Genomic DNA, 9,077 nt, shown 5'->3' with positions numbered 1-9,077 from the left:
TAGGATAATGTTTTTAGACGTGGTGCTTTCAAAGTAACAAAGTTAAGATGTTACTTTTAGGGCTGTGCCATTTAGGCATATTAGTGGATACATTGCAGATGTTGGGGCAGTACAACAAAAATACCTTTGATTTTTGATGTCCGAAGTCCAGAATTTGCTATTTTGTGCATGCAAACAAGGAATCCCAATCATTATGGCTTTATCTAGAATAATTTGCTCTTCCTACAGACTGCAGATGTGTTTTTCTGATCGAGACTCCAAGATTTAAAATAATAAAATAAAAACATAATATCTATTTTTTAAATTGAATGGTTACCATGTGCTAAATATCTTGCTTAATCGTGGGTTATCTCAATTAATGCTCACAACAACCTGATAAATTAGAGACTGTCATTATCCTTATTCCACAGATGGAACTGAAGCCACAGAGGTTGAGTAGTTTTAGTAACTTGGTTGAGATTACATCGTTACCAAGTAAGGGGAACTGGGTTTGGACTTGAGTTATTCTACTCTGGTCCTATGCACTTAACCTCCATTCTATACTGCTTCCCAATGCCTCTGAATGCTCCGAGATTTTTAAGGGCAACTTTGAGCATAGGTGCTCTGGTGATAATAAAAAGCTTAATGGTGCAAACGTGGGTTTTGCAGTCTCAAAGTAGCTGATGTTCTTCATAGATCCATAAATGTTGACGTCATTTCCTCCAAGGGTGAGTGACGTATTTGTGTTTTAAAAATGTATCTAGACAGTCTTTCCTGAGATTCTTCACATAACAACTTAGTTAACAGAATATAACACCTTACATATTGTAGTGGGTAGGGTATCAGGTATGCAGCTTTCAGAAAGAGATTTTAAACGTTCAGTGGCTTCAATAAGGTAGAACTTTCTTTCCCTCTAATTTAAAGCTGTAGTGGGGCAGTAAAGGCTGGGGAGACAGCTCTCCGTGAAGCAAGACAGGGACGCAGTTTCCTTCCATCTTACTGCTGTGCACCTTGAAGGCTGGGTCACCTTCTTCACACCACGTCTTGAAGGCTGGGTCACACCACGTCCGTGTGCCACGTGGCATGCATGCAGAGGAGGCAGTATAGGGCCAGCACTTTTCTTTTAGGCAAGGAACGTGGGAAATGTACCCATTGTCCCCTCTTGCACTCCATGAGGAAAACAAAGTCACGTGGCCAAACCCAGCCACAAGGCAGCATGGGAAATGTAGTCTCTAGACAGGTGGCCACGAGGCTGGCTAAGCCTCAATTCCAGTGACAGAAGAGGAAAATAAATTTGGCAGGGAAGAGGAGCTAGCCGTCTATGACATATCGATATGCAGACACTACAAACAAATCAATTTCTGGTTTCGGCATTTGTTTGGGGGGCGGGTAGGCTCTCTGCAGAGTAATATACATGGTTTAGATGTGAGTTAAAATGACTTTAAACCTAATATCACTGAAGTCTAATAACACTGACCAGTTGGTTTTGTGCCTGCTAATAATACTGACGCTTTGACAACAGGGTTAGTAAATGGATAGTTGCTTTACATTAGGTGAGAACATTTTGAAATTATGTGTAAGAAGGTTGTATTGAGCAACTAATGGAAGGAATGCAGTGAACATGAATTGTTCTGTCTGCCAAGCACCCCTTTTCCCATCTGACAAATAGCCAGGAGCCTTCTTTAGGAAGGGTCCCTGTCTCACTCCTTGTGGCTGTCAGTGGGGTAGGGGGACACCTCATAAGTGCCTTCTGAGGAAAGCTGCCTTAAGTAGTTCTCTCTGAGTACAACTACTCAGGCTCTGTATTACCGCGGTGTACATTCCATCGGATGACCGCTGCCCTAGGGCCCTAGTAACATGACGTCTTCCTGGGTCTCCTCAGCTAAGGGGTAGTACAGTTCCCCCTGCTGCTGCTAATCTCTGGGTAACCTCCCCATGGCTTGTTTGGTTCTCAGTTCTTTCCTCACCCATGTAACTCATTCCCTGTATTAGATTCTCTGCGTGTAAATAACCGAAATGGTTTCTAGTGTCCTGATAAGACGTAACTGATGAAACGGCCTACTCCATTGGGTTGTTACAGTTCTAGCTACATACAAAGACTAACTAGTTACCTTTTAATCCCAATTTTCAATTCTCTCTGAAAGAGAAGCTGATTGACCTTGTTGGTTTCAGGTTCTTGATGGGGGCTGGAGGTGGGGAAAACGGAGAGGTGATTGAGGGTTGGTGGGAGATAGCTCTTATTATGATCTACAAAAACAGCCGCCACAGTATCTGCTACAGGAACACAGGCTGGGGAGGGGGAGACCCAAATGGCCCATGTTATCCTACAATATTTTTAGTAATTTTTATTATTAGCCTAAAAGCCTTTATTACAATATTAATTATCTTTGTAGTCAAAATAACTCTTAATCTTTCTTATTTTCTTAATAGTGAAAGGCTTTAATCGTGTTGTTATCTCTACCTGGGGTTAGCTGCATTTTAATGGATGGGTCTGAGTGATGAAAAGGTTTTGAAAATGTGAAACAGAGAAGAATGAGAGAAGTTGGATTTCTTGATATGACTCATAATTGTGACCTGTAGCTCTAGCCTGAGGGTGGGCCAGGTAAAATCCTAGAATGGGGGTGGGTTTGAGTTCAGGTCCTCAGGGAGGCAGACACCAAGATGGGATTGGATATACAGAAGTTTAATTGAGAGAATAGCAGTGAAGGATAAAAGGAAGGGAGCAGGAACTTGGGAGAGAGACTTCAGACCACGATGCAGGTCTGACACCTATAAAAGCTAACAGGGAAGGAAGGAAGGAAGGAAGATTAACTAAGAAAGTCCCAAGACTGCAGGCAGTTCTAAGAAAGTTTTGACCAGGCCTGTGGGGAATCCTTGAGCCAAAGCTGCCCATTAGAGGAATCCTGTGTTAGTAGCCCTGCTGTGCTCTGTCAGCTGGGGAGCAGCCCAGCAGGGAGAGTGGCCTCAGCATAAACACAACGGTGGACCCAAGGGGCAGAAAGAGTCTTACCAAAGTCTTATGTGTAAGGAATGTTCTTTTCTGTAAGTCATTTCCCAGAACACAAACTGGTGCGGGGATTTCTTAATAGTCTTCGCTTTCCATGAGTACAGGCTCTGGTAAATTTCAGTGTTGTCACTGCAAAGCCTTTTTTTAAGGCCTAGGCCTGGAACTGGCACAGATTTGTGTGTGTGTGCGTGTGCCATATTCTATTGTTTAAAGCCGTGCCAGGTCCAGCCCAGATTCAAGGGGAGAGATTACACAAGAGCATGACTTCTGTGGAGGCATGGTTCATTGTGGGCCACCAAAATAATGGTGTCCCACAGATTCTGAACCTTGGACTAGATATTTAGAGTGGAATGCTACTAGCATACCTGAGGTGGTAGCTGAAATTATTGGGTGGAATCAATCCATGTGTGTATCCATTGGTAAGTGCAGAAAAGAGCCCACCAACATGCAAACACACGAGATCTGGGTTGTGATTTTCCTTTTTCTCAGAAGTCCTTGTTAACACTGTTTCTTGATCAACATTTTCCTGGGTTTCTATTGCTAGTTCTATTTCTTGAACATCTTCATCTCAATATTCACTAGTTTAACAGTAATGATGACTGGTCTAGCCAGAGCTACCAGTTAGTACGTTTTTACATTTTAATTAGTTTTTCCCGATTAAATCTGGCACGAGCCACCCACTTAACCTGTCCTGCTTCTGCAACAAAAAGGGCCTGCAGAAAGTGAGGGAATCCTCCCGTGCAGGGGAGGGTTTGTTTGTGAACAAAGGTCTCCCACGCAGGGACCTTGCTCTGAAACTAGCTAACCTTTGGAAATTTGACCTTTCTCGGCCTTCGTTTCCTTTTTCTGGACTCAACAGTATCAATTTCCTTTGGGCTCTTTGTGAAGATAGGTTAACAAAAGACCATAAATCTTTTTAACTAGGTGAAGCATTTACCACTCTAATTAGCATTACCATTCATTCAAAGGCTTTCATATTGGCGAAACAAGCAAAACGGCACCGCACTGTTTAAATCATGATTAAGCAGAGGTGGAGGCCAAGGCACAGCATTTAGGCAGATCTGCATTCGGATAGTCAGTCATCCGACCTTTGCCGAGATACCAAAATGCTAAAGACATACTGCCCTAGGTTATGAGGTAACATAAAATACAAGCCTAGTACTGTGGTTTGTAAAAAGTAACTGTTATGTATTATTTCTCCACGAATTATACTTAAGTAGGTATGCACAAAATGCTAGTGACTCCCACAAAGTAGCGTGGGGTACGTTTCACAGCGGAAGTGACATATTGGCTGGGTCTTGAAGCAGGAATAGGAGTCCACTCAGCTGCAACAAGGAAATGTAAATTCTTAGGCAGGAGGCCCAGCCCCTCAGAAGGTCTCACCCTGGGAAGGTAGTGGTGGTGAGTGTGAGGGTCTAAGTTCCGGGCAGAGTCCCAGCCTCCAGCTGCGCGCTGGCGGAGAGGGGGTGTGGAAGGTAGAGAGGGAAAGGTGGGGGGGAAAAAAAAAAAAAAAAAAAAAAAAAAAAAAAAAAAAAAAGGCCATCCTGCGCATGCGCTCTAGCGGCAGCGGAGGAGGGCTCGGCCCGCGGCTCCCTCTCCGCCTCGCGCCTCGCGGGGCCCCACAGGCCCGGCCCCGAGAGCAAGCGCGTCGCGCCCGCGCAGTCTCCGGGCCCCGGCGGGCGCCTGCGCACCAGCGTCCTGGGCGCGCGAGCCGCGGGGTTATTAGAGGTGGAGCGCGGGGAGGGCGCGAGGCAGGAGGCGGCCGCCGTTACGGCGCGGGCGTGGTCACGTGGCCGCTGGTCACCGCCGCCGCCACCCCCTCCCGGCCTGTTCTCTCTCTGGTCGGGTCCGGCCCGGCCGGCACCACGAGCGCCCAGCAGAGACTGAGGGAGAGAGAAAGAGGAGGGGAGGAGGAGGAGGATTCAGGGAGTAGGAGCTGGGGAGCCCTCCTGCGCCACAGGTAAAACAAAATAATGATGATAATCGTAAAGCAGCCCGGGCCCCCTGAGCGCCTCCGCCTTCCTCCAGTGTAGCCCCCACATGCAGACGCTCCCGCCCCGGTCTCCCCTCAGCCTCTCAGGACGAGTCCCGCCTCCCCTTGCTCCGCCGCCGCCTCCCTGGCAGGCCTGTGGTGCCGCCGCCGCCGCCGCCACGGACGGGGACTCGCAGCGCCCTCCGCGTGTGCGCATCCCGGGAGGGCGGGGGCTGGGTGGCGGGAGAGTAGGCTCTTTCGCTCCGGGGCGGCGGGGCCGGGGGGGCTGTTCCCCAGCCTGCTGCCTGCCTGCCCTTTGGGGTCCCGGCCGCAGGGCCCCCTGCAACGAGAAGGCAGAGCCTGGTGGCCGGACCCGGGCTCCACTTCCTACTTGGTAGATTTCCCTGTTCCTTTCAGCCCCGGGCAGCACGCTTCCTTTGCGGGCCGGAAGCCAAAGGACCCGGAATCCCCAAATGTTATAAAGTGCAGCCTTGAGAAGAGAAAAAAGCCTTTCACTTTTCAGGATGGAAACGTGACCTTGTTTGAGTACGACTTCAGTTTTTTCACCTGTAGGAACGTGCAAGTCGAGGCCTTTCAGGCTATGAGAAAACTTTGCAGAGGGTGAACGTTGATTTTTTTTTTTTTTAACGGCTCACCGCCTCTCCCCGCCCCCGCCGTTTCCTGGAAAAAGGAGCACCAACCTCCAAAACAGTTTCCTGATTCTACAAGTGACCTAGAGTTTGTTCAGTAGCTATTAAGTAGTTTTACTTCCAGGATATGATTTATGTTTAAAATTCACATCTTTTAGATTTTTTTCTGAATAATTATCCGGAAAGAGTTTCACTTGTCACCATCGAATTCTGACTCCCCAAATTTTAGAATGCAGGTTGCACACCCTTGGGCCGGATTGCACTGAAATTTCTAGACCCAGTCATTCTTTTGTATTCTTTGTACCACAAAATATAGCCCCAATATATGATTATGTAGTCCCTATATATTATGAGCGTGCGCTGTTACACTGTTGAAAGTAAACCTTTGAGCACCTTTGATATCAGTGATAAATTCGTTTATGTGTTGGTTAATATTCTTAAGGAGCTTTTCTGATTCTACGTCTTGGTAGTTTTCACATCTTATCTCTAAATTCAGTTGTAAACGAGCATTTTTAATTTTTACAGCTATCTGCAGTAGAGTCCTGTAGAGCAGTTCTTCTCAAACTTCAGTGTGCCTAGGAATCCCCTGGGGCTCCTGTTATGCAAATTGTGATTCAGTAGATCTGTGATGCAGCTTGGTATTCTTTATTTCTTATAAGCTCCTACCTGCGGCTGGAGGAGGAACCGTTCTTGAGTAGCAAGGATGTAGATTACTTGTTTGCCAAGAAATAAAGTGTATCAATGAACAAGTGCGTTTTAATAATTCACGTTTGGTGTAGAGGTGGCTTGAGATAAGAGACACATGACAGGATGAACTGAGAGAACTTGCCTAAGGGAAATCCCTTATGCAGAGTAAGCCAAGTCCAGGTCCCAGGGGAGGTGCTAGCGGAACTGGGAGAACTCCCTCAACTAGGAAGAGTGCAGGTATCACGTGTGCACGCTGTGTGGTGCCTACATCACTTGGCCTGCGAATATTCCGTGGAAGCTTGGTGTACTTCTAATTGAAGGACTTGCTCAGCAATGGGTAGTTGGATTTTTATCAACATAAATGCTATGCATCATACTCTTGAAGGTTTCTTTTATTGGTGAACGTATTGAGTGTGTTGCTCTTTCTGTCACCCGTTCAAATGCAGCCTCAGTTGAGTAGTGCATTCCTGAGCCTTGGAAGCAAACTTGTAGACAATATAGGGTCTCCACCTGTCGATTTTTTCCCTAAATTTTAAAAAATGTAAATTGAAAAGTTTACGTTTAAAAAAAGTAAGTTGCAAAGTGTCACACGTAACTTCATATATTCATACTTTATATACATAAAAGTGGTTGTGCTTAAGTTTTGAAAAAGTTTGTGGCAGTAGAACATCAACTATTTTTAGCACCGTAATTTTTATAGTCTTCATTCTAGTTCTTCACCATTGTTTTTCATGTTAAATAATATTATGACAGTACTTTTTTTCTTCCAGTTTGAGATATAATTGATGTATAGCACTCTATGTAAGTTTAAGGTGTGGAGCATAATGATTTGGCTTACATCATGAAATGATTATTATGATAAGTTTAGTGAACATCCATTATCTCATATAGATATTAAAGAAATAGAAAAAACTTTTTTTCCTTGTGATGAGAACTCTTAGGATTTAACAACTTTTTAACAACTCTTAACTTTCATATGCAATGTAAAACAGTGTTAATTATGTTTATCATGTTGTACGTTATATCCCTTGTACTTATTTATCTCATAACTGGAAGTTTGTACCTTTCGTCTGCCTTCATCCAACTCCCCCTCCCTCCACCCCTGGCTCTGTTAACCGCAAATTTGATCTCTTTTTCTATTTATTTATGTATTTATTTATTTAACATCTTTATTGGAGTATAATTGCTTTACAATGGTGTGTTAGTTTCTGCTGTATAACAAAGTGAATCAGCTATATGTATACATAATCCCCATATCTCTTCCCTCTTGTGTCTCCCTCCCTCCCACCCTCCCTATCCCACCCCTCTAGGTGGTCACAGAGCACCGAGCTGATCTCCCTGTGCTATGTGGCTGCTTCCCACTAGCTAGCTATTTTACATTTGGTAGTGTGTATATGTCCATGCCACTCTCTCACTTCATCCCAGTTTACCCTTCCCCCTCCCCATGTCCTCTACGTCTGTGTCTTTATTCCTGTCCTGACCCTAGGTTCTTCAGAACCATTGTTTTTTTTTTTTTGATTCCATATATCTGTGTTAGCATATGGTATTTGTTTTTCTCTTTCTGACTTACTTCATTCTGTATGATAGTCTCTAGATCCTGATCTCTTTTTCTATGAGTTAGTTTTTGAAGTATAATTGACCCACAAAACTGTTATTTCCTATTACACAACATCTAGTTAAAATTTATCATCCTACAAAGCTATTACATAGTTACCGACTATATTCCACACCTGTACATGTTATACCTGTGATTCATTTATTTTGCAACTAGAAATTTGTACCTTTTAATCTCCCTCACCTATTTCATTCCTCCTCCCACCTCTCTCGCAACCACCTATTTGTTCTCTGTAAATATAACTGTTTTGATTTTGTTATGTTTGTTCATTTGTTTTTTAGGTTTCACACGTAAGTGAAATCATATGGTATTTGTCTTTCTCTCTCTGACTCATTTCACTTAGCATAATACCTTATAGGTCCATCCATGTTGTTGCAAATGGAAAGATTTCATTCTTTTTTATGGCTGAGTAATATTGCATTTTGTGTGTGTGTGTGTGTGTGTATGTATATACACACACACCCCCCACATCTTCTTTATCCATTCATCTATTGATGGGCACTTAGGATGCTTCCATATCTTGGCTATTGTAAATAATGTTGCAATAAATGAAGAGGTGCATCTAGTTTTTCTAATTAGTGTTTTTGTTTTCTTCATATAAATACCCAGGAGTGGCATTGCTGGAACTTTGGTAATTTTATTTTTAATTTTTTGAGAACTCTCAATACTGTTTTCCATAGTGGCTGCACCGATTCACATTCCCACCAATAGTGCACAAGGGTTCCCCTTTTTTCCACATCCTCACCAACACTTGTTATTTGTTGTCTTGTTGATAATAGGTATTCTGACAGGTGTGAAGTGATATCTCAATGTGGTTTTGTTTTGCATTTCCCTGATGATTAGTGATGTTGAGCATCTTTTCATTTGCCTGTTGGCTATATATTCTTTGGAAGAATGTCTGTTGAGATCCTCTGCACATTTTTCAATCAGGTTGTTTGTTTTTTGATATTGAATTGTATGGGTTCTTTTTATATTTTTGATATTAACCCTTTATCAGATACATGATTTGGAAATAGCTTCTCCCATTCAGTAGGCAGCCTTTTCATTTTATTAATCATTTGCATTGCTGTGCAAAAGTTTTTAAGTTTGATGTAGTCCCATTTGTTAATTTTTACTTTTGTTTTCTTTGCCTGAGGAGACATATCCAAAAAAATATTACTAAGACTG

At 43.5% G+C, this 9,077-nt stretch overlaps 1 protein-coding gene across 3 annotated transcripts in view; it reads left to right on the top strand.

Moving 5' to 3' along the window:
• The first annotated feature begins 4,516 nt into the window (after positions 1-4,516).
• The window catches only part of TBC1D5 (TBC1 domain family member 5), a 538,071-nt gene continuing 533,510 nt past the window's right edge, over positions 4,517-9,077 (top strand). For all 3 annotated transcript variants that reach the window (XM_060011527.1, XM_060011525.1, XM_060011526.1), the window contains exon 1: positions 4,517-4,946. The gene's annotated coding sequence lies outside the window, so the exon portion shown is untranslated. The remainder of the gene's footprint in view (positions 4,947-9,077) is intronic.

This window comes from Delphinus delphis, chromosome 4, assembly GCF_949987515.2.
Source record: "Delphinus delphis chromosome 4, mDelDel1.2, whole genome shotgun sequence".
Classification (NCBI taxonomy): Eukaryota; Metazoa; Chordata; class Mammalia; order Artiodactyla; family Delphinidae; genus Delphinus; species Delphinus delphis.
Note: the sequence above shows the minus strand (reverse complement) of the source record. Positions and strands in the feature narration are given on the sequence as shown.